The sequence below is a fragment of the Hyla sarda genome, chromosome 3 (assembly GCF_029499605.1).
Source record: "Hyla sarda isolate aHylSar1 chromosome 3, aHylSar1.hap1, whole genome shotgun sequence".
NCBI classification, from domain to species: domain Eukaryota; kingdom Metazoa; phylum Chordata; class Amphibia; order Anura; family Hylidae; genus Hyla; species Hyla sarda.
In genome coordinates this window covers 144,302,747-144,327,327 of record NC_079191.1, presented here as the reverse complement: position 1 = coordinate 144,327,327, position 24,581 = coordinate 144,302,747, and the positions used below count along the sequence as shown (strand labels likewise).

Genomic DNA, 24,581 nt, shown 5'->3' with positions numbered 1-24,581 from the left:
TTTTGTGTGTATTTTTTTCCGCAAAATTTTGCGCAAGCCCTTTTTTTGCGCATTTTTTTGCGCACGTTTTGGTACAGCATGTCCTCCAGATGTGGCTGAATCAGGGTACCTTGGAGCTGCATATATAGTACACATGGATTTATTACCTGCATACTTTTCCTTTGCACCAAAAATTTTGACGCAAAAGCGTCTTTTTCCCCATAAATATAAGCCAACTTTAACTGCACGTAGCGATCCTTTCTATTTCTGAAGGAAAGTTCTACTAAGGAACCACCACAATGTTATAACTTTCCTATCTCAATTCCTCATTTGGTTTGCTTTATATTGCTTTTTACTCCTTGGTTATTCCAAAGCACTTTTAAAATAATTTGCATATAGAATATTTGTTTCCAGTTCAGTTATTCATTAGATCACTTGTATATTGGTTTTGTTATTTTATGATCCAACAATTTAATACATTTACATAGGAAATGTTTGATATCTTATCATTGAACAAGCTCCGTCACATTAAAATAGCTTTGTAATCCACTTAACACTGTAGATCATTCTCCTTTTACTGCTTTCCGTTATAATTTTTCCCAGCGCCCGGTAAGATGGTGGCTATCACTGATAGCCAGCCATCTTACCATGTGACCACAGGGGGTTTCATCCTACCCCCCCCCCCCCATCCCCCCCCCCCAGCGATCGCTGCTATCAGCTAGCCAAATCTGACCAACTGATAGCAGCTTGGTGTGTGAGTCCAGATCACAGGGATCAGGACACACACCGCTCTGCTAAGTGTCCCTTACCCGTCCCCCGGCGTCACTTACCCGGCCATGCGGTGTCCCGGTGCGAGCGGCGTCCTCACGCGGTGGTGAGTTTGCAGCAGCAGGGCGTCATCTTCATTGGCAGCAGTGATATCGCCGTAAAGCGATCTCATTGCTGCCTCTGGGAGTTTCAAGACTGCAACTCCCAGCATACCCAGACAGCCTTTGGCTTTCTGGGCATGCTGGGAGTTGTAGTTTTGCAACATCTGGAGGGCCACAGTTTGGAGACCACTGTATAATGGGCTCCAATCTGTGCTCTTCCAGATGTTCCAAAATTACAAATCTCAGCATGCCCACTCTGTCGAGGCATGCTGGGAGTTATAGTTCTGTAACATCTGGAAGACCACAGATTGGAGACCATTATACAGTGGTCTACAAACTGTGGACCTCCAGCTGTTGCAAAACTACAACTCCCAGCATGCCCAGACTGCCCAAGCATGCTGGGAGTTGTAGTTCATCAACATCTGACCCTTCAGATGTTGCCGAAATACAACTTCCAGCATGTCTGGCCATGCTGGGAATTATAGTTTTGCAACAGCTGGAGGCACACTAGTTGGGAAACATTGTTCGTTTCCTAACTCTTTTTCCCAACCCGTGTGCCTCCAAACTATAACGCCCAGCATGCACTGACAGACCATGCATGCTGGGAATTGAAGTTGTACAACAGCTGGAGGCACACTGGTTTGGAAACACTATGTTAAGTAAAAAAACTTTCAAGTGTTTTGCAACCAGTGTGCCTTTAGCTGTTGCATAACTACAACCCTCAGCATGCACGGACTGCCAAAGGGCATGCTGGGAGTTATAGCAGTATGCCTCCAGCTGTTGCATAACTACAAGTTCCAGCATGTCCTTCTGCTGTCACTGCATGCTGAGATTTGAATTTTTTGCAACAGCTGAAGGCACACTGGTTGCAAAACACTGAGTCGGTTTCCGTGTTTCGCAACCAGTGTGCCTCCAGCTGTTGCAAAATAGGGTACACTCACATGGGCGGAGGTTTACAGGGAGTGCTGCAAGATTGAGATGCAGCAAACTCGCTGTCAACCCCCGCCCATGTGACTGTACCCTAAAAACACTACACTACACTTAAATAAAATAAGTAAAAAACACTACATACACATACCCCTACACAGCCCCCCTCACCAATAAATATGAACAACGTCTGGTACAGCACTGTTTCAAAAATGGAGCCTCCAGCTGTTGCAAAACAACAACTCCCAGTATTGCCGGACAGCCATTGACTGTCAAGGCATGTTGGGAGTTTGGGAATCACTGGCGTAGAATACCCCTATGTCCACCCCTATGCAAAACCCTAATTTAGGCCTCAAATGCGCACTTTGGAGCCCTGTCGTATTTCAAGGCAACAGTTTAGGGTCACATATGGGGTATCGCCGTACTCGGGAGAAATTGCCTAACAAATTTTGGGGGGCTTTTTCTCCTTTTACCCATTATGAAAAGGAACAGTTGGAGTCTACACCAGTATGTTAGTGTATAAAAATAAAATTATTTACACTGACATGCTGGTGTTGCCGCATACTTTACATTTTCACAAGAGGTAAATGGGAAAAAAGATCCCCATTTTTTGGGACACAATTTAGCCAGAGTACGGAGATACCACATATGTGGGCGCAAAGTGCTCTGGGGGCCGCACAACAAGGCCCATAAGGTAGAGTGCACCATGTACATTTGAGGTGATTTGCACAGGGGGGTCACAGATGTTAAATGAAGAATAAGGACATTGGTATAATTGATGTGTTATAATTGGGTGCAAAAAGTGGTATTATTGTGAGATTAAAACTCTACATAATGAAGAAAAAAAATTCTAAAACTAATAACGAGGACAAAACTTACTGTTTAGGTGCAGATACGCTGCAGACAAAGCTCCTACTAAATAGAGCTGCGGTGTAAATTTATGCTCTGAGGAGAATTCTAAATTTAAACGCAATTCAAGAAAGTAGCTGCACAAGAATGATAAATTTAACGCAGCTGCGCCAAATTTACACAACAGGCAGAGGGGTAAAAAACTTCTATTATACACTGGAAATGATACATGTCCCCCATGATGGACCAGACACAAGTGCAATGACTACAATAAGGACAAGCAGGTAAGTAGTATGAGGTCAGGTGCTGTGAGTTTGGGCTATAATAATCATATATAACTCTGTGTGTGTGTGTGCGCGCAAGTTCCAGCATCAGGTCCAAACGGCTAAAGATATTAACATGAAACTTGTTACACATGTTACTTATATGTCAACAACAAACATAGGATAGGTGATTTAACCCTTACTCACCCCCATTTGCCAGGGTCGGGGGGTTTTGTTTAAAGTCCCATACAATGATAGGAGGTCATGATACGAGATCGAGATAGGAGGATGGGATAGGAGGACGGGATATGGGGTTGGGAAATAACAATATATGAGGACGGGTTATGAAGTTTATTTTCCTCCCCAACAAGGATTAGGAAGGAAAAACCTGGCAATGCCGAGTACTCAGCTAGTATGAAAATAAAAGGTAGGGCCGCACAAGCAAATGTCTGATGTCTGACACTTTTCGGGTGTAAATAATCCTTAAATATCTGCTATGATAAAGAGTTTTTGCACTCAAAGTGTCGGACATTTTCTTGTCCCTTCTTTGAATTTGCCTAATAAAAGTAGATTTTACCCCAAACTCTCAGCATTGGGAGATTTCACATTGGGTATAAACAGTATAAGGGGAGCATCTAGAATCAGTAACCCAAAATCCAGCTTTCAGTATGCATAGCCATTAAGCATGTTTAGCACAGTTACATGTTTTAAACCATTGCAAATTCACAATGCTGCACACTCAAGTATATAGCACCAACAAGGCAGGTATAACTTTCTCCTTACTTATTAGCATGTCATAATAATTACCTTTTGTAAACTGACTTTGTCATCAGTCTCACCCGCACTAACTTGTTTATAGTGCAGGTAACAACGTTACCGTTCCCTGCTCCATCCCTCTGTTCCACCACAATCCAGGTTCTTTAGTACATGCAAAAGTGGGGCATTGCCAAGCTCCCCATGCACAGTGATGTCTGGCCGGCATCTTCCTATTAAAGGACAACTGCAGTGTTAATACACTTATCCCCTATGCACAGGATAGGGGATAAGTGTTTGATCACGGGGGGGGGGGGGGGGTCAGAACGCTGGGACCCCCCGGGATCTCCCACATGAAGTCCCGGCTTTGCTGCGGTTCTCCCGTGCAGGAGGCATGCTGCCAACACGCCTCCTCCATGTAGTTATATGGGAGAGGTGGGGATGCAGCTGGGACCCCCCACAAACAAACACTTATCCCCTATCCTGTATTTATGCTGTAGATGCGTCTTAATGTCTCCTTACCTGTGCTGAGCCTCTTCTGCTGCAGAGTAGAGTTGTTATGGATGTAATAGGCCCATTAAAGTCTATGAAGAGGAATAAAAACACACATATATCCGTATTTGATCCATATTGCATCAGTATTTTCATTTATTTTGTCTACCTTTTTTGAAATATAATTTAACTTCCTGTCTAGAAGACAGTCTGTCAATAGTTAATGTAAAAAAGTGTTGCTGTATGATCCACAGGAAGTTCTTTTCTTTTTGAATTCCTTTTCTGTCTGACAACAGTGCTCTCTGCTGACACCTCTGTCCATTTTAGGAACTGTCCAGAGCAGGAGAGGGTTTTTACGGGGATTTGCTCCTACTCTGGACAGTTCCTAAAATGGACAGAGGTGTCAGCAGAGAGCACTGGGATCAGGCAGAAAGGAAATTAAAAAAGAAAGGAACTTCCTGTGGATCATACAGCATCTGAAGTACTGAAAGGATTAAGATTTTTGTAATAGAAATAATTTACAAATCTTTCTGGCACCAGTTGATTTAAATTATTATTATTTTTTTTTCCCCCCAGTGGAGTACCCATTTTAACAATTATCTCAGAAAAACAGATTTTTGTAATAATGAGTGAGGTGACAACTACCTCCATACAGTATTGTGTTCCTTGTAGTAGGTTTTCTTTACAATTCAGTGTCTACTTTATGTACACTCATGCTTCCTGTGCAGTAAATAAATGTGCAGTAAAATTGTCTTCAGTAAAAAAAAACAAGAGATCCCCTTTATATTGACAGTATCGCTTTTTGTACCCAGAACACACATGTTGTTAATGAGGTTGAAGTCTTTTCCTTAAAACATGTTCTTTTAAAGGAAAACTGTCGGTAAACTTCCCCCGCCCCCTAACCAGAGGTACTGGCTGGTAATGCAGGGGACGCTGATCAATTTGCTGCCTACTATGCCCGAAGCCGGGTGGTGCGGCGGACGAGAGGCGCTGACGTCACAGTGCCCGAAGGTGCCTTTTAACCCCGCCCGTGCCAGTTAGTAGCTCATTTGCATATCCACAAAAAAGATAACTGGCGAACGGCGGGACGGATCTTGGTATGGTAGACAGCAAAGTGATCAGCGTCCCCCGCACTACCAGCCAGTACCTCTGGTTACTGCTGGGGGAGTTTACTGACAGTTTTCCTTTAAAATTCCATTCAACTGAAAAAAATGGAAAAAAGAGAGGTCCTGACACACGGTGAGTAGCTTTGCAATGTTTTATTTAGCCTTCAGATTTACCTGCCAGGACCTCTCTTTACATTTTATTGTCTCTCCACGTGCACCGGACATCCAGCCGAAATGCCGACTGCTTCACTTCACTTCATTCATCTGGAAAAAAAAATAAAAAATACCTGCATAAAAACAACCCCGATAAATTATTTTACAATAGACTTGTTTCTACTTCTAAAAGCACTGTAACCAGGCATCACATATTTTACAGTACTATACACCTATTTCTTTTTCGTAGGCGTAATACTACTTTTTTACCACAAGATGGCAACCTTTCAGTAGGTGAATGGTTTACATTGGTCAGTCTTTTAAAAAATGTGTAAAGTTTTAAGGCACCTGTCTTATCGGAGACTGAATTAACCTACATTTTGTTAGATATTAGTCATAAACATTACATTACCTGACCTATATTTACAATGTTATTATCATAGACTTACATGCTAGAATAACATGAGTCATGGAGCATCATAAGGACACATGTGGAATGCTGTCTCCAGGATGTGAATACCGCTGTTTAACAATTCTGTGTTGTTAAAAAAAAAAATAGGAAGAATAAACATTGTCTTTAACATATAAGGCGGGGTTTACATCATGATTGGAATGTATGCAGACAGAATAGGTCAGGATAGGTCATGTTGTATTACCCCCATAGACTTTAGTAGACAGACTGTAGTCTACTACTAAGTTTGGTCTCTTTTATGACCATGTCTATTACGCTTTATGTATCCTGCAAATAAAACGTAGAATTGTGAAACACATCTGATGTATTCTGCGGTGCAGCCAAAGACTATAGTAAACCAACTTTTAGTCTACATGTGACTACGTTTGAACAAATTTTAAAACAGTAGTTCTTAACCTGGGTTCGATCGAACCCCAGGGGTTTGGTGAGTCAGTCCCGGGGGTTCGGTGGGGGAGGTCGCAACAGGACAGGCAAACCAAGCAATTGCTCGGGGCCCCGAGCTGGCCCGGGGCCCCGAGCAGAGCCGTTGTTTGCCCGTCCTGTAGCGATGGGGCAATTCCCCCCATCACTATTAACTCCCTGCGGCCCCGTGTTAAGTTTAAAATGCAGGGCCGCCAGGACATAGCGCACGACGGGACGTCACTGACTTCCTGTGCGTGTGCCCATGGAAACGAAGGCGCCGAGGATCGGAGGATAGAGAAGGAGGAAGATGCGCGCTGGCCAGCTTGGTAAGTGACCAGCATCACGTCATATTCGCTGCTCCGACCACCGGTCCCGAGACCTACTGCTATAGCCGGAGCGGTGGCCGGAGCATTGAAGTGGGCAGTACACAGGCATACAGCCTCCAGCCATACACTGTATATGGCTGGAGGCTGTATGTCTGTGGGGGAACACTGCCTAAATCAGTGGTCTTCAACCTGTGGACCTCCAGATGTTGCAAAACTACAACTCCCAGCATGCCCGGACAGCCGTTGGCTGTCCGGGCATGCTGGGAGTTGTAGTTTTGCAACATCTGGAGGTCCACAGGTTGAAGACCACTGGCCTGCCTAATGGGGGGGGGGGGGAACACTGCCATTGTTGCGAAAATGACATGAGTGGCACTTGCCAAGGTAAAGCCGCGCATTTCTGAACTGGTCTCTGAAAGACAACAGCAGAAGTCACACTGATTTGCAGTAAATATTCATTATGTTTTTGTGTGAAAATCATGTTTTCATGGTTTTGTTCTTTGTTCTTAATGGTTTTGTTCATTTTGTGCACCTATGTATAAATATATACTTAAATATATACCTCCTTTGTTTTGAATTTGAAAAAATCATATTTTATTTTTCCAATTAAGAAGGGGTTCGGTGAATGCGCATATGAAACTGGTGGGGTTCAGTACCTCCAACAAGGTTAAGAAACACTGGTTTAAAATATCCAGACCTGTGGCATGCCCTGTGATCCCTAGCCTATAGGCCTTTACCCTACTGGTAGATTTCTAGGCAGAGTGTCACAGGTATGTATGTTGTGCCCTACTTAGAATTGGAGAAGTTTTCTATGCTTCATCCAGCTACATTAATGAACCAGCATAAAGGAAGGGTCGCAAATGGCGCATTTGCAGATTTTATGTGCAGAATTTCTGTGCCGTATATGTTACAGTTTTTACAACCACGTGAATGAGAATTAAAAAAATTAGGGAATTATGATGTTGGAAATGCAACCACTTATCGCTTCTCTCCCCATTAACTTCCTTAGGGTTCGTTCACAAGGGCGGATTAGCTGCGGAAAATCTATTGCGGATTATCTGCTGACCCATTGAAGTCAAAGGTAGCAACATCTGCAGGTAATCTGCCCGTGTGAACGTTCACCTAGGATACGTTCACACGAGCGGATCCACAGCTGTGGATCACCGCTGAAGGACCGATGTATGGGGCCTTTACATGTGCCTGCTCGGAGCGGCAATACGTTGCTACAAGCAGACACACGGAAGCGATGTGCGAGTCGTGCACATGCGCTGTGTACTCGCCCACCGCAGCAGCTCTTGGCCTAGCGCATAAAGCAGGGGGAGCGGCGGCGATGTGTGCGAGTACACAGCGCATGAGTGGCGACGCGCACATCGCTTCAGTGTGTCTACTCGTAGTGGCGTATTGCCGCTCCGAGCAGGCACATGTAAAGGCACCATACAGCGGTCCTTCAGCGGCAAATCGCAGTGTAAATTACGTTTTAAGGAATTACTTTTACTTCTCCTTCCATATGGTATCCCAGCCTATGGAAGTCAACATACACAATTAATGTGCATTTTTTTGGCTCAATAAGGGTACATATTGTTAAAGAGTACCTGTCACCAAATAAAACTTTTAATATAGTGTTCCTTGTGTAATTAGCAGACACTTTCCCATTCAGTTGCTTTTTAAATTATCCACATAAATATGTTTAAAATTTAATAGAAAAAAACGCCTCTAGGTGGCGCTGTTCTGTTCCCTGCCACAATTAATACAGTGAGTTTGGTCTCCTCCCGGCCAGGCAGGAGACCAAACTCAGGAAGTGTTTCTCTGCACTGAGCTTGATTAACAGCTGCACAGAAAGTAAAAGCTCCACAGATTCTCACAGAAAGCTGCACAGACTGAAAGCTGCCAGAGAGCCTCACTGATAGCAACACAGACTGAAACATGCACAGAGCCTGAGGTCTTCTATTCATCACAGTGCTGCAACCATGTGAGGACGGAAGTGGTCCCCCAGCAGGCTTCAATGATGTCATGCCTGCTGGGAAATGCCCACTTTCTCCTGCTGGGAGATTGCACTATGTGAGCAAGAATAAAGGTAAGATACAGAGCTTTTTAAAGTTCTGAAATGTTTTGAGGAGTAGTTAGGGAACATACAGTGGGGATCAAAAGTTTGGGCACCCCAGGTAAAAATTTGTATTATTGTGCATAAAGAAGCCAAGGAAAGATGGAAAAATCTTCAAAAGGCATAAAATGACAGATTAGACATTGTTATAATATGTCAACAAAAGTTAGATTTTATTTCCATCATTTACACTTTCAAAATAACAGAAAACAAAAGCTTGGGCACCCTGCAGAATTTATAGCATGCACTGCCCCCTTTGCATGCACTGCCCCCCCCCCCCTCAATCATCATCTGGGAAGACCAGTTGATGTCAATCTCAAAGGTTTTAAATGCCCAGATTCATTTGACCTTGCCCCAACAATCAGCACCGTGGGTTCTTTTAAGCAGTTGTCTAGAAATCTGAAACTGAAAATAGTTGATGCTCACAAAGCTGGAGAAGGCTATAAGAAGATAGCAAAACGTTTTCAGATGTCAATATACTTTGTTCGGAATGTAATTAAGAAATGGCAATCATCAGGAACAGTGGAAGTTAAAGCAAGATCTGGAAGACCAAGAAAAATATCAGACAGGACAGCTCGCAGGATTGTGAGAAAAACAATTCAAAACCGATGTTTGACTGCACAATCCCTCCAGAAAGATCTGGCAGACACTGGAGTTGTGGTACACTTTTCTACTTTAAAGAGATACTTGTACAAATATGGTCTTCATGGAAGAGTCATCAGACGAAAACCTCTTCTACGTTCTCACCACAAAAATCTGCGTTTGAACTTTGCAAATGAACATAGAGACAAGCCTGATGCAGTTTGGAAACAAGTTCTGTGGACCGATGAGGTTAAAATGTTACTTTTTGGCCGGAATGAGCAAAGGTACGTTTGGAGAAGGGGAACAGAATTTAATGAAAAGAACCTCTGTCCAACTGTTGAGCATGGGGGTGATCAAACATGCTTTGGGGTTGTATTGCAGCCAGTGGCACAGGGAACATCTCACGAATAGAAGGAAAAATGGATTCAATAAAATTTCAGCAAATTTTGGATGCTAACTTGATGCCATCTGTGAAAAAGCTGAAGTTAAAGAGAGGATGGCTTCTACAAATGGATAATGATCCTAAACACACCTCAAAATCCACAGGGGATTACATCAAGAGGCGTAAACTGAAGGTTTTCCCATGGCCTTTACAATCTCCTGACCTCAATATAATTGAAAATCTACGGATAGACCTTAAAAGAGCAGTGCGTGACAGAAAGCCCAGGAATCACAAAGAACTGGAAGACTTTTGTAAGGAAGAATGGGCAAAGATACCTCAAACAAGAATTGAAAGACTCTTGGCTGGCTGCAAAAAGTGTTTACAAGCTGTGATACTTGCCAAAGGGGCAGTACAAGATATTAACTCTGCAGGGTGCCCAAACTTTTGCAGATGACATTTTTTGTTTTCTGTTATTTTGAAAGTGTAAATGATGGAAATAAAATCTAACTTTTGTTGACATAGTATAAGAATGTCTAATCTGTAATTTGATGCCTTTTGGAGATTTTTCCATCTTTCCATCTTTCCTTGGCACATTAATACATATTTTTACCTGGGGTGCCCAAACTTTTGATCCCCACTGTAGTCTGAGTTAGTTTAGAAAAGTTTATTTGGTGACAGGTACTTTTTAAACTTTTTTTTATTAATATTGATTTTTATTTTACTTAATTTTTTAAATTTGATTTCCATAATCTACACGTCTGCACAATTTGTTGCAATTTTCTGTTGTGCTTTTTGGTAGGAAAATTTATCCACTGCATGTCCAATACACTACACTGGGCCATGCCCTAATAGCCTAGTGTGAATTTGGAATAGTTCCTCCTGGATTATTGTTGAAATTCCTGCCTCCAAGCTAGAGCTGTTTTGCATTATCAGCAATTCCCTAATAAACTGTAGTATGAAAACCGGTCAATTTACAAGCAGGAACCAAACAGTCAGAGCGAGCTGGGGGGTGGGAATTTCCCAAGAGCTGACAAAGGCAGAATACAGGTAGTATGTTAATAGAAAGGGCAGGATGTTGTCATGACAGCTGTCCATTTACTCAGTCTCTTTATTCACTCTTCTCGCATAGTAAGTGCTTACTCTGTCTAGTCAGACTTTCCCTTTTTGTCTGTCAAAGTCTTAATCTATGTGTAAATGACTGTAACATCTAAGACTTTCTAACCTTTCTAATATACTTCATAAGAAAATTTTCTTTTAATAGAAATCATGACTTATAAAATCATGGCTTTGTCAAAGCTGAAGCACAAGTAATGACAAAGTCCAGTAAGTGAGGGTGGGCTATCACTCCTCTGTGCTCTCTCCTGTCTGCTAGGACTCCTCTCTGCTCTCTCCTGTCTGATAGGACTCCTCTCTGCTCTCTCCTGTCTGATAGGACTCCTCTGTGCTCTCTCCTGTCTGATAGGACTCCTATGTGCTCTCTCCTGTCTGAAAGGACTCCTCTGTGCTCTCTCCTGTCTGATAGCACTCCTCTGTGCTCTCTCCTGTCTGATAGCACTCCTCTGTGCTCTCTCCTGTCTGATAGCACTCCTCTGTGCTCTCTCCTGTCTGATAGCACTCCTGTGCTCTCTCCTGTCTGATAGCACTCCTGTGCTCTCTCCTGTCTGATAGGACTCCCCTGTACTCTCTCCTTTCTGATAGGACTCCTCTGTGCGCTCTCCTGTCTGATAGGACTCCTCTGTGCTCTCTCCTTTCTGATAGATCCCTCTGTGCTCTCTCCCGTCTGATAGGATCCCTCTGTGCTCTCTCCCGTCTCATAGGACCCCTTTGTGCTCTCTCCCGTCTCATAGGACCCCTCTGTGGTCTCTCCCGTCTGATAACACTCCCCTGTGCTCTCTCCCGTCTGATAGCACTCCTCTGTGCTCTTTCCTGTCTGATAGGACTCCTCTGTGCTCTCTCCTTTCTGATAGATCCCTCTGTGCTCTCTCCCGTCTGATAGGATCCCTCTGTGCTCTCTCCCGTCTCATAGGACCCCTTTGTGCTCTCTCCCGTTTCATAGGACCCCTCTGTGGTCTCTCCCGTCTGATAACACTCCCCTGTGCTCTCTCCCGTCTGATAGCACTCCTCTGTGCTCTCTCCCGTCTGATAGGACTCCTCTGTGCTCTCTCCCGTCTGATAGGACCCCTCTCTGTGCTCACTACTGTCTGATAGGACCCCTCTGTGCTCTCTCCTGTCCTATCAGACAATTTGAGTAAATCTGGGGAAACAAGTGCGGATGCACCAAGTATATCATACAGCATGAGCCATTGTGGTAAATGTACACCACAAATCCTACACAGAGGATCACTAATACCCTAACTTTAAATCCTCCTGGGAAGAGGGTTAGGGTATCCTCTGTGTAGTATTTGTGGTGCACAGGTGTAACTTACCTGCGTCCCGCAGGGCATTTTTTAAATGGTTTTGTGGTTAATGTGGCGCCTCTTTAAGCTGCCAAGTCTAGGTTTGCTCTTTTTAACGCCGGGATTATACAGCGACTTTGATGGACTTTTGGTTTTAAGTTGCATGTGACTTTTCTCCAATTGATCTCAATGCAAGTTGCATGCAACCTGCTTGTGTCTTCTGTTCCATTTGGCAATGTTTTTCCTTTTTTATTTATTTTTTACAGCTAACTCTGAACTGTAATATAGTCACACAAAATATTTTGAGCACACAACTTGTGAGATGTGACCTGCTGTCGTGCTGTAACCCTAGCCTAAGTGATAAGGTGGTTTAACACTTAATACTTTTTTGGAAAAATGTTTCTGCTGTTTTTGCTCCAGCAACTAGAATTAGAAGTCCTTCCTTTTATATTTCTTACTCCTTGAAAATCCACTTCTGTACTTGGCACAAAAAAAACAATATTAAAAACTGCAGCAGGCATTTTCCAAAAAATGTGTGTGACATAAACCCCCCGGAATCCGAACGTAGTAATTCAGGCTCAGTGTGGCGGCCAGGATCGTGAAGTTGCCATAGTTAAAGAAGAACAAACAACATATTGTGATACAGCAACGCGTTTTCTCCCACCAACATCAGGAAGAATACCCCTTACTAGCGCGTGTTCGGTTTGTTTATACCTAGCACAAAGGGAGGGTTTACAAAGCCACTCCCACATACTCTGTAAAAGCCACGCCCATACATCCAGTCAGCATTGGGTTACAAGGCAAAGATTCAGCCTACAAAAGATATGATGCACCTCCATGTGCCATCAATAACCACCGCAGCTGTGATGCTTAGGTGACAACACATCAATCTGCGCCATATTGAACAATATGAAGGCAATGTGACAACTTAATATTTCTACGACATCCCCCAGACTTTCTTAGTAAATCTGTTCCAATGTTTCTTGCTTCCTACTACACCCTTAACCCCTTAAGGACTCAGCCTATTTTGGCCTTAAGGACTCAGACAATTTAATTTTTACGTTTTCATTTTTTCCTCCTCGCCTTCTAAAAATCATAACTCTTTTATATTTTCATCCACAGACTAGTATGAGGGCTTGTTTTTTGCGCGACCAGTTGTCCTTTGTAATGACATCACTCATTATATCATAAAATGTATGGCGCAACCAAAAAACACTATTTTTGTGGGGAAATTAAAACGAAAAACGCAATTTTGCTAATTTTGGAAGGTTTTGTTTTCACGCCGTACAATTTATGGTAAAAATGACGTGTGTTCTTTATTCTGAGGGTCAGTGCGATTAAAATGATACCCATTATTATATATTTTTATATTATTGTTGTGCTTAAAAAAAATCACAAACTTTTTAACCAAATTAGTACGTTTATAATCCCTTTATTTTGATGACCTCTAACTTTTTTATTTTTCCGTATAAGCGGCGGTATGGGGGCAAATTTTTTGCGCCATGATCTGTACTTTTTTTTGATACCACATTTGCATATAAAAAACTTTTAATACATTTTTTATAATTTTTTTTTTAATAAAATGTATTAAAAAAGTAGGAATTTTTGACTTTTTTTTTTTTCGTTCACGCCGTTCACCGTACGGGATCATTAACATTTTATTTTAATAGTTCTGACATTTACGCACGCGGCGATACCAAATATGTCTATAAAAAATGTTTTTTACGCTTTTTGGGGGTAAAATTGGAAAAAACTGACGTTTTACTTTTTTATTGGGGGAGGGGATTTTTCACTTTTTTTTTGCTTTTACTTTTAAATTTTTTTACATTATTTTTTACACTTGAATAGTCCCCATAGGGGACTATTCATAGCAATACCATGATTGCTAATACTGATCTGTTCTATGTATAGGACATAGAACAGATCAGTATTATCGGTCATCTCCTGCTCTGGTCTGCTCGATCACAGACCAGAGCAGGAGACGCCGGGAGCCGGACGGAGGAAGGAGAGGGGACCTCCGTGCGGCGTTATGAATGATCGGATCCCCGCAGCAGCGCTGCGGGCGATCCGATCGTTCATTTAAATCGCGAACTGCCGCAGATGCCGGGATCTGTATTGATCCCGGCACCTGAGGGGTTAATGGCGGACGCCCGCGAGATCGCGGGCGTCGGCCATTGCCGGCGGGTCCCTGGCTGCAATCAGCAGCCGGGATCAGCCGCGCATGACACGGGCATCGCTCCGATGCCCGCGGTTATGCACAGGACGTAAATGTACGTCCTGGTGCGTTAAGTACCACCGCACCAGGACGTACATTTACGTCCTGCGTCCTTAAGGGGTTAAACACCTAAACTGCAAATAAATAATGCCTATAGTTGCCAGGTGACCATCCTAAATCCTAGGTGGAAATGCCAGTCTTCCATCACTTTGACAGATCTGTGACATAGGATAGATAGAATGCTCTTAAAGCTACATGGAGTTTTCATTGCACATGCCTGAGATTTGGTAATGTTGTACTGCAACCAAATGTGCAGCATGAACACATGACCATATAGATTAGGGAACAGTTAACCGTTGGGACCTACCCGATCTTGGCTTTGAATGGAGCAGCGAATGTATGGTGCCGCTCTATGCATTCTCTATGGGAGCTGGTGAAGATAGCCAAGCATTGTACTTGGCACGGTCAGATATAAAAACTTTTTATGTGTTTTACATCTTGGCAAAACAATAGTTTTCCTAATATACTTCTATTAAAAAAAAAACAAAAAAAAAAACATTTATTAAAGAAAATTGCCTTTGAAAATCCAACCACTAGGGATCCCCTTACCTCCTGGGACACTGATGAGTCCCTTAGCAGCATGAGTGTGTCCAAGGGTCATGGACATGAGATGGCTGATTGACAAGGCTGCAGGAGGAACATAGCCTGCAGCAACACTGCTGTAACAGTTTTATCAAAAATGTGCCTCCAGCTGTTGCAAAACTACAACTGCAGATATGCCTGGACAGTCAAAGGATGTCTGGGCATGCTGGGAGTTGTAGTTTTGCAAAAGCTGTAGGCACACAGCTGAAGGCAACACTGCTGTAAATAGGAAATGTTTGTTTTGCCAACTAGATCAGCGTGAAATTGGAGGGGGAGGTAAATAACAGTTTGTTGTTTTGCAGCATTTGGGGCCTTTAAAATTGTTTTAACAAATGTGAATAACCAGTATATAGTGATAATACGAGCACAATGTATGGGATCTATTGTAGGGGAGCTGCCTTGCACAATATAGGGTCCTGTATACCTATATGATAAGTGGTCTAACCCACCTGTATAAATAATGAATTATAAAGTGCTGGCGCTTATTAAAGTGACAGATACTGGTTAAAAACAATTGATATTTATTAGCTGGAAAAATATATTTGGTCTAAATATAAAGTGCAGAGTGTCTCATAGAATGTTTCCTGTCTGTTGTTGTTACGCCAAGCGCTCCGGGTCCCCGCTCCTCCCCGGAGCGCGTACGGCGTCTCTCTCTCCGCAGCGCCCCGGTCGGTCCCGCTGACCGGGAGCGCTGCACTGTCATGGCCGTCGGGGATGCGATTCGCACAGCGGGACGCGCCCGCTCGCGAATCGCATCCCAGGTCACTTACCCGTTCCCGTCCCCTGCTGTCATGTGCTGGCGCGCGCGGCTCCGCTCTCTAGGGCGCGCGCGCGCCAGCTCCCTGAGACTTAAAGGGCCAGTGCACCAATGATTGGTGCCTGGCCCAATTAGCTTAATTGGCTTCCACCTGGTCCCTGACTATATCTGACCTCCTCCCATGCACTCCCTTGCCGGATCTTGTTGCCCTTGTGCCTAGTGAAAGCGTTTTGTGTGTCCAAAGCCTGTGTACCAGAACTTCTGCTATCCACCCTGACTACGAACCTTGCTGCCTGCCCCGACCTTCTGCTACGTCCGACCTTGCTTCTGTCTACTCCTTTGTACCGCGCCTTTCTTCAGCAGCCAGAGAGGTTGAGCCGTTGCTAGTGGATACGACCTGGTCACTACCGCCGCAGAAAGACCATCCCGCTTTGCGGCGGGCTCTGGTGAAAACCAGTAGTGACTTAGAACCGGTCCACTAGCACGGTCCACGCCAATCCCTCTCTGGCACAGAGGATCCACCTCCTACCAGCCGGGATCGTGACAGTTGTAGTCTCTATTCCATAGTTGATCTGTAAAAAGATGCAAATGCGGGGTTACTGTGATTGGATTTACATGTATTAATGATTAAGGGTGAAATATGTTGTACGTCACCCACCTGTAAAGTACTCGGTGCTGTGAATGTAATCTATGGATTTCGGTTGGAATTATCAACAAGCTGAGGGAGTTGAATGGTATCAATTCGGGTTGCTGTGTCCAATTATCCAATTGACTACTGAATTGGAGTGTTGGGAAGGAGATATACTTGGTCACTAAAAAGATACAGCAATGTAGTGATATTTTTTAGTAAAAGTGTTTGGTATGATTATTAAATATTAACACTGTGATATCAATGCGTATCATTGATGCCTACCTGCTGTTGCAGAAAGAAAAAATGTCTATGTATATTCCACTTGAGGCGGATATTTGATGGTGGTGCGTGAATCTTTCAGCAGAAAGAGAAAAAGAGGGGGGGGGGGGGGAATTTATTTCCTATATTGAAAAAGGTTGCCCTACTTAGGCCAAAAAAAAAATAATATATATATATATATATATATATATATATATATATATTCCACTAGTATGCATGTGAAATGATGTTTTTGATTTACCGCATTTTGTAGTGGTTTTTAGGGGTTCCGTTTGGTATAGGAGAAAGCCCCGGCCGGTGGCGTCTCTACCTTCCTCGCTGCCTGAGAGAGTCGATCAACTGTTTTTTCCCGCGTGACGTCACTACGGATAGTTTTGGAATCCAATGGAGAAAATTCCGACTAGTTTCGGGGACGTACTGTCTCCTTCCTCTGGGATAGCTTCCTGCCTGGATTCTCCGCTTCTTATGATCGTCTCCCATTAACCACTTCTATGCCGGTGAGTACTTTATGATTCTTCCAAGAACCCGAACATTTTGAAATCTGTTTAAACCATGCGGTGCTCCTGTGTTTAATTCAAAGATCCATTTGGCCTCCATTCTAGACATTTGGGCAATGAAGTTACCCCCTCTCCAATTGGGAGTGATTATTTCTAGGCCAAAAAATTGGGCATCTTTTATTTTTAGTTATGTTTTTCTCTGAAATGATTGGAGAGGAGATGTCCCTCAAAACTCCTCTTTACGTTATAAATGTGTTCTTTTAAACGTTGAATGAGGGATCTTTTTGTGTGGCCTATGTATAATTTCTTACAGGGGCATCGGATGCCATATATTACCCCTCTAGTTTTGCAATGTATATGTTGACAGATTTTTTTATTTGTTCCAAAATTATTAATGCTTTGTGTTGGTTGGGCTATCATGCTTTTACATGCATTACAATTTTTGCACGGAAGAAAACCATTCGGTAGGGGATTTAATTGTATGCCTCCCGTTAATTGCATTTGTGTGGGAGTTCTCCTGCATTTCTGTTTTATTGTCGGTGCAATCAAATTGCCCAGATTTTTGGCTTTTTTAAACATAAATTTTGGTTTTGATGTTAGTTTTTCCCCTATTATTTTATCATCTTTTAGTAAGTGCCAATGTTTTTTAATAATCTTTTAAATTTTGTATCTTTGATTTGAATAAGTGGTTATTACTGGAATATCTATGGTTTCTTTCTGTGTTTGATTTGCATCCACTTGATCTGTATTATTCTTTTTGTTATCTTTTTTCACCAGTATTTGTTTTCTCTCCACTTTTCCTATATCTTCTGCAATTTTATTCAGTTTTTCCTCTTCATAGCCTTTTCTCACAAATTTATCTTTTAGTTGGATAGTTTGCTGTTTATATTCCTCCAATTTGCTGCAGTTGCGTCTTAGTCTAATATATTGGCTGCGAGGGATATTTTCCAGCCAAACAGGCAAGTGGCAACTAGATTTCCATATATAGCTGTTTGAATCCGTGGGTTTGTGATATGTTTTTGTTTCTATCTGGTTATTGTCTATATATATATTGTTAAATCTAAAAAATGAATTTGTTTAGTGCTATAGTCTGCCGTGAAATGAAAAAAATAATCATTTTTATTTATATCCTCTAAAAACCTATTTAAAAGAATCTCTCCTCCACTCCATATAAACAGCATGTCGTCTATGAAGCGCTTCCAGAGGACCAAATTCGCACCCAGCCTGCCCCCCCCCCGATATATTTTGGTGGCCTCCCAACTTCCCACAAATAAATTAGAATAACTGGGTGCGAATTTGGTCCCCATTGCCGTGCCCCAGCTCTTCACGTAAAAATCAGCTTCATATTTAAAAAAATTGTGTTGTAAAATGAATGATATACAATCTCCGATAAAATCAATCTGGTCCTCCATAAGATTATCTTCTTGTTTTAAAAAGGATTCCGCTGCTTCCCTTCCTTTTCTGTGTTGGATAACTGTATATAGCGATGAGACAACCAACGTTCCAATGATGTAGTGTTCTTCCCATTTTACTTGATTTAGTATTTCTAGTACATGGGATGTGTCCTTCAAATAAGCCGGGAGTTTGGGGACACTCTTCTGTAAAAATAAATCCACATAGTGTGATAAGTTCGCCGTTAGGCAATCAATCCCAGACACTATGGGTCTACCAGGTGGGTTTTTCTGATCTTTGTGGATTTTTGGGATCTTATAGAATAATGGTATTTTTGGATTTTCCACCATCACATTTTCCTTTTCTTTTTTTATTTAAGATTCCTTTTTCAAGTCCTTTTATTAGTAATGTTTTTAATTCCTTCTTGTATATTTCTGTTGGATTATTCTTTAGTTTTTTTGTAGGTTTTTGAATCTCCTAGGAGTCTCATGCATTCCTGATGGTATTGGGTGTAGTCGAGAACCACAATTCCTCCTCCTTTGTCCGCTGGTCTAAGGACGATGTTGTTATTTTTCTGTATGCTCTTGATAGCTAGTTCCTCTTTCTTGGTGAGATTTTTGGGTAAATATTTGTTATTATTGTTTATTTTGCGTAAATCTTTTATTACTATTTGTTCAAACGTGTGGAAGGACTTAGAGTATTCTTGCTGTGGAAACAATTTTGAACGTTTTTTTAAACTAGTTTGTTGGTATATTGTGTCCGGCGTCTCCATGCACGTAATGGGATTTTAAAAAAAATATTTTTTTAGCGTTAGATTTCGCATAAACTTTTTTATCCCTATAAAAACATCAAATTTATTTAATGGGTTAGTGGGAGCGAATTTGAACCCTTTTCTAAGGAGGCTTTCCTCATCTTGTGTAAAGGTATGTGAGCTCAAATTAAAGATCTTTTGGTCCTCTCCCATATTAGATGTAATCTGTTGTTTTTTTATTATATTCTTTTTTTTTGGCGCATTTCCTGCCTCTTTTGAGTATTTATTCCTTTTCTCTGAAAAAAATCCGGGTTGATAGTTTTTCTCTTTTTTGGTTGTTCTTTAGTATTTGCCCTTTTTGTAGTTGATTTTAAGGGCGCCTTTATCGTACCTCTTTTTGGGGTTGTTTTAGTCCTTGTGTGGGGGAGATCTTTTTTTTGGGGGGTATTTGTTGAGCCTGGTGTTTCACAAAAATCTTCTATTGTGTCTTCATGTAATAGTGAATATCTGTTGGTAATCATTATTGAATGATGTGTATTTTCCCCTTGCTGATTTCTCAGATCTCTTTTGGGGGTAGTTATAATTATTTTGGAAGAGAGAGGTACATGTGTGTTCATGTTTGGGCTATCATGTGTAGTAAATTGTGAGATATCAATTTCTGAAGTGTTAGTTTCATTATCTTCTCTAGTTTCATCCACCGTCTCTAGATCATCTTCTGAATACATGGAGTGGTTGGTCTCTGAAGTGGTTGGTACTTCATCTCTAGAGAATTGTTTCTCTTTTTTATTTGTAATATCCTCTTCCTTTTGGTTTATTCTATATTTAATACTCGATGCTAATTGTTTTATCTCTGGATGGTCTTTGTATTTGTGGATATCTCTGAATAACTGTGATATTGTATTCTTTGTATTTAGTAAACTGGATTTTCTTTTGTTAATGATGAAAGCTACAGCTTGAAAACTTATGAAACATTAGGTCCCATTCTTCCAATGTCTCTGGGTCTCCCAAGTCTCCTGAGCTTTCTGAACTATTAAACCTTTGGGGATTGTGTCCCAATCTTAATATCTCTCTAAAGTTGCTACCTCCCATAAATCCCTCATTTCCGATATTAAAAGACCAACCACTCCATGTATTCAGAAGATGATCTAGAGACGGTGGATGAAACTAGAGAAGATAATGAAACTAACACTAAAGAAATTGATATCTCACAATTTACTACACATGATAGCCCAAACATGAACACACATGTACCTCTCTCTCCCAAAATAATTATAACTACCCCCAAAAGAGATCTGAGAAATCAGCAAGGGGAAAATACACATCATTCAATAATGATTACCAACAGATATTCACTATTACATGAAGACACAATAGAAGATTTTTGTGAAACACCAGGCGCAACAAATACCCCCCCAAAAAAAGATCTCCCCCACACAAGGACTAAAACAACCCAAAAAAGAGGCACGATAAAGGCACCCTTAAAATCAATTACAAAAAGGGCAAATACTAAAGAACAACCAAAAAAGAGAAAAACTATCAACCCGGATTTTTTTCAGAGAAAAGGAATAAATACTCAAAAGAGGCGGGAAATGCGCCAAAAAAAAAAGAATATAATAAAAAAACAACAGATTACATCTAATATGGGAGAGGACCAAAAGATCTTTAATTTGAGCTCACATACCTTTACACAAGATGAGGAAAGCCTCCTTAGAAAAGGGTTCAAATTCTCTCCCACTAACCAATTAAATAAATTTGATGTTTTTATAGGGATATAAGTCCTTCCACACGTATGAACAAATAGTAATAAAAGATTTACGCAAAATAAACAATAATAACAAATATTTACCCGAAAATCTCACCAAGAAAGAGGAAGTAGCTATCAAGAGCATACAGAAAAATAACAACATCGTCCTTAGACCAGCGGACAAAGGAGGAGGAATTGTGGTTCTCGACTACACCCAATACCATCAGGAATGCATGAGACTCCTAGGAGATTCAAAAACCTACAAAAAAACTAAAGAATAATCCAACAGAAATATACAAGAAGGAATTAAAAACATTACTAATAAAAGGACTTGAAAAAGGAATCTTAAATAAAAAAAAAAAAGGAATATTTGATGGTGGAAAATCCAAAAATACCATTATTCTATCAGATCCCAAAAATCCACAAGGATCAGAAAAACCCACCTCGTAGACCCATAGTGTCTGGGATTGATTGCCTAACGGCGAACTTATCACACTATGTGGATTTATTTTTACAGAAGAGTGTCCCCAAACTCCCGGCTTATTTGAAGGACACATCCCATGTACTAGAAATACTAAATCAAGTAAAATGGGAAGAACACTACATCATTGGAATGTTGGATGTCTCATCGCTATATACAGTTATCCAACACAGAAAAGGAAGGGAAGCAGCGGAATCCTTTTTAAAACAAGAAGATAATCTTATGGAGGACCAGATTGATTTTATCGGAGATTGTATATCATTCATTTTACAAGACAATTTTTTTAAATATGAAGCTGATTTTTATGTGCAGAGCTGGGGCACGGCGATGGGGACCAAAGTCGCACCCAGTTATTCTAATTTATATGTGGGAAGTTGGGAGACCACCAAAATATATCGTGGGGGGGGGGCAGGCTGGGTGCGAATTTGGTCCTCTGGAAGCGCTTCATAGACTGCTGTTTATATGTAGTGGAGGAGAGCTTCTTTTAAATAGGTTTTTAGAGGATGTAAATAAAAATGATTATTTTTTTCATTTCACGGCAGACTATAGCACTAAACAAATTCATTTTTTAGATTTAACAATATATATAGACAATAACCAGATAGAAACAAAAACAAATCACAAACCAACAGATTCAAATAGCTATATATGGAAATCTAGTTGCCACTTGCCTGTTTGGCTGGAAAATATCCCTCGCAGCCAATATATTAGACTAAGACGCAACTGCAGCAAATTGGAGGAATATAAACAGCAAACTATCCAACTAAAAGATACATTTGTGAGAAGAGGCTATGAAGAGGAAAAACTGAATAAAATTGCAGAAGATATAGGAAAAGTGGAGAGAAAACCAATACTGGCGAAAAAAGATAACAAAAAGAATAATACAGATCAAGTGGATGCAAATCAAACACAGAAAGAAACCATAGATATTCCAGTAATAACCACTTATTCAAATCAAAGATACAACATTTAAAAGATTATTAAAAAACATTGGCACTTACTAAAAGATGATAAAATAATAGGGGAAAAACTAACATCAAAACCAAAATTAATTTTTTTAAAAGCCAAAAATCTGGGCAATTTGATTGCACCGACAATAAAACAGAAATGCAGGAGAACTCCCACACATATGCAATTAACGGGAGGCATACAATTAAATCCCCTACCGAATGGTTTTTTTCCGTGCAAAAATTGTAATGCATGTAAAAGCATGATAGCCCAACCAACACAAAGCATTAATAATTTTGGAACAAATAAAAAAATCTGTCAACATATACATTGCAAAACTAGAGGGGTAATATATGGCATCCGATGCCCCTGTAAGAAATGATACATAGGCCACACAAAAAGATCCCTCATTCAACGTTTAAAAGAACACATTTATAACGTAAAGAGGAGTTTTGAGGGACATCTCCACTCCAATCATTTCAGAGAAAAACATAACTCAAATAAAAGATGCCCAATTTTTTGGCCTAGAAATAATCACTCCCAGTTGGAGAGGGGGTAACTTCATTGCCCAAATGTCTAGAATGGAGGCCAAATGGATCTTTGAATTAAACACAGGAGCCGCATTGTTTAAACATAGATTTCGAAATGTTTGGGTTCTTGGAAGAATCATAAAGTACTCACCGGCATAGAAGTGGTTAATGGGAGACGATCATAAGAAGCGGAGAAACCAGGCAGGAAGCTATCCCAGAGGAAGGAGACAGTACGTCCCTGAAACTAGTCGGAATTTTCTCCATTGGATTCCAAAACTATCCGTAGTGACGTCACGCGGGAAAAAACAGTTGATCGACTCTCTCAGGCAGCGAGGAAGGTAGAGACGCCACCGGCCGGGGCTTTCTCCTATCCCGGCCTGCACCCCTGAATTAAACCGGACTGCAGCACAGCGAGGACACCAAGGAAATACCGGACGGAACCCCTGAAAACCACTACAGAATGCGGTAAATCAAAAAACATAATTTCACATGCATACTAGTGGAATATATATATATATATATATATATATATATATATATATATATATATTTTTTTTTTTTTTGGCCTAAGTAGGGCAACTTTTTTCAATATAGGAAATAAACTCCTCCCCCCTTTCTCTTTCTGCTGAAAGATTCACGCACCACCATCAAATATCCGCCTCAAGTGGAATATACATAGACATTTTTTCTTTCTGCAACAGCAGGTAGGCATCAATGATACGCATTGATATCACAGTGTTAATATTTAATAATCATACCGAACACTTTTACTAAAAAATATCACTACATTGCTGTATCTTTTTAGTGACCAAGTATATCTCCTTCCCAACACTCCAATTCAGAAGTCAAGTAGTCAATTGGATAATTGGACACAGCAACCCGAATTGATACCATTCAACTCCCTCAGCTTGTTGATAATTCCAACCGAAATCCACAGATTACATTCACAGCACCGAGTACTTTACAGGTGGGTGACATACAACATATTTCACCCTTGATCATTAATACATGTAAATCCAATCACAGTAACCCCCGCATTTGCATCTTTTTACAGATCAACTGTGGAATAGAGACTACAACAGACAGGAAACATTCTATGAGACACTCTGCACTTTATATTTAGACCAAATATATTTTTACAGCTAATAAATATCAATTGTTTTTAACCAGTATCTGTCACTTTAATAAGCGCCAGCACTTTATAATTCAAATGTGAATAACCCCTTAACATACTAAAGTAAAACCATTCACATGTAGCTACAGCCACATTTACATATGGTATTCCTGTATCATTAACTGATAGCGACATGAAACATTGATAGATACTCTGGATAACCCTGTTCCTTATTGTCTCTGATAGTGTTAATAGCTATGAGCAGGAAGTCATTTTATTTTAGTTTAATCTCTTCCAGTTAGACCTGATTGAGAAATCTGACCTCACAGCGAGAGGTGTGTGTATAAAATATGATCACAATTTTTAAGATTCTTAAGCTATGTTTAGATATGTTTGTACTTTTCTACTTCAAAAGGAACTCCAGACTACAATGATTCAGGAAGTTCATAAAGAAGAGCTACTAAACTAGTACATGGATTTCAGGACAAAAGTTTTGTTTGTTTGTTTCTGTTTTATTTATTTTTTTAACTGTGCCCTGACAGCAAAAAAAA

The 24,581-nt window shown here is 40.9% G+C and overlaps 1 long non-coding RNA gene across 4 annotated transcripts in view; it reads right to left on the bottom strand.

Annotated features, from left to right (window-relative positions):
• The window catches only part of LOC130361769 (uncharacterized), a 93,410-nt gene that overhangs the window by 21,163 nt on the left and 47,666 nt on the right, over positions 1–24,581 (bottom strand). For all 4 annotated transcript variants that reach the window (XR_008891146.1, XR_008891145.1, XR_008891148.1 and 1 more), the window contains 2 exons: positions 5,841–5,926; positions 5,413–5,502 (listed from right to left, as the gene is read on the bottom strand). This is a non-coding gene — a long non-coding RNA (uncharacterized LOC130361769). The remainder of the gene's footprint in view (positions 1–5,412; positions 5,503–5,840; positions 5,927–24,581) is intronic.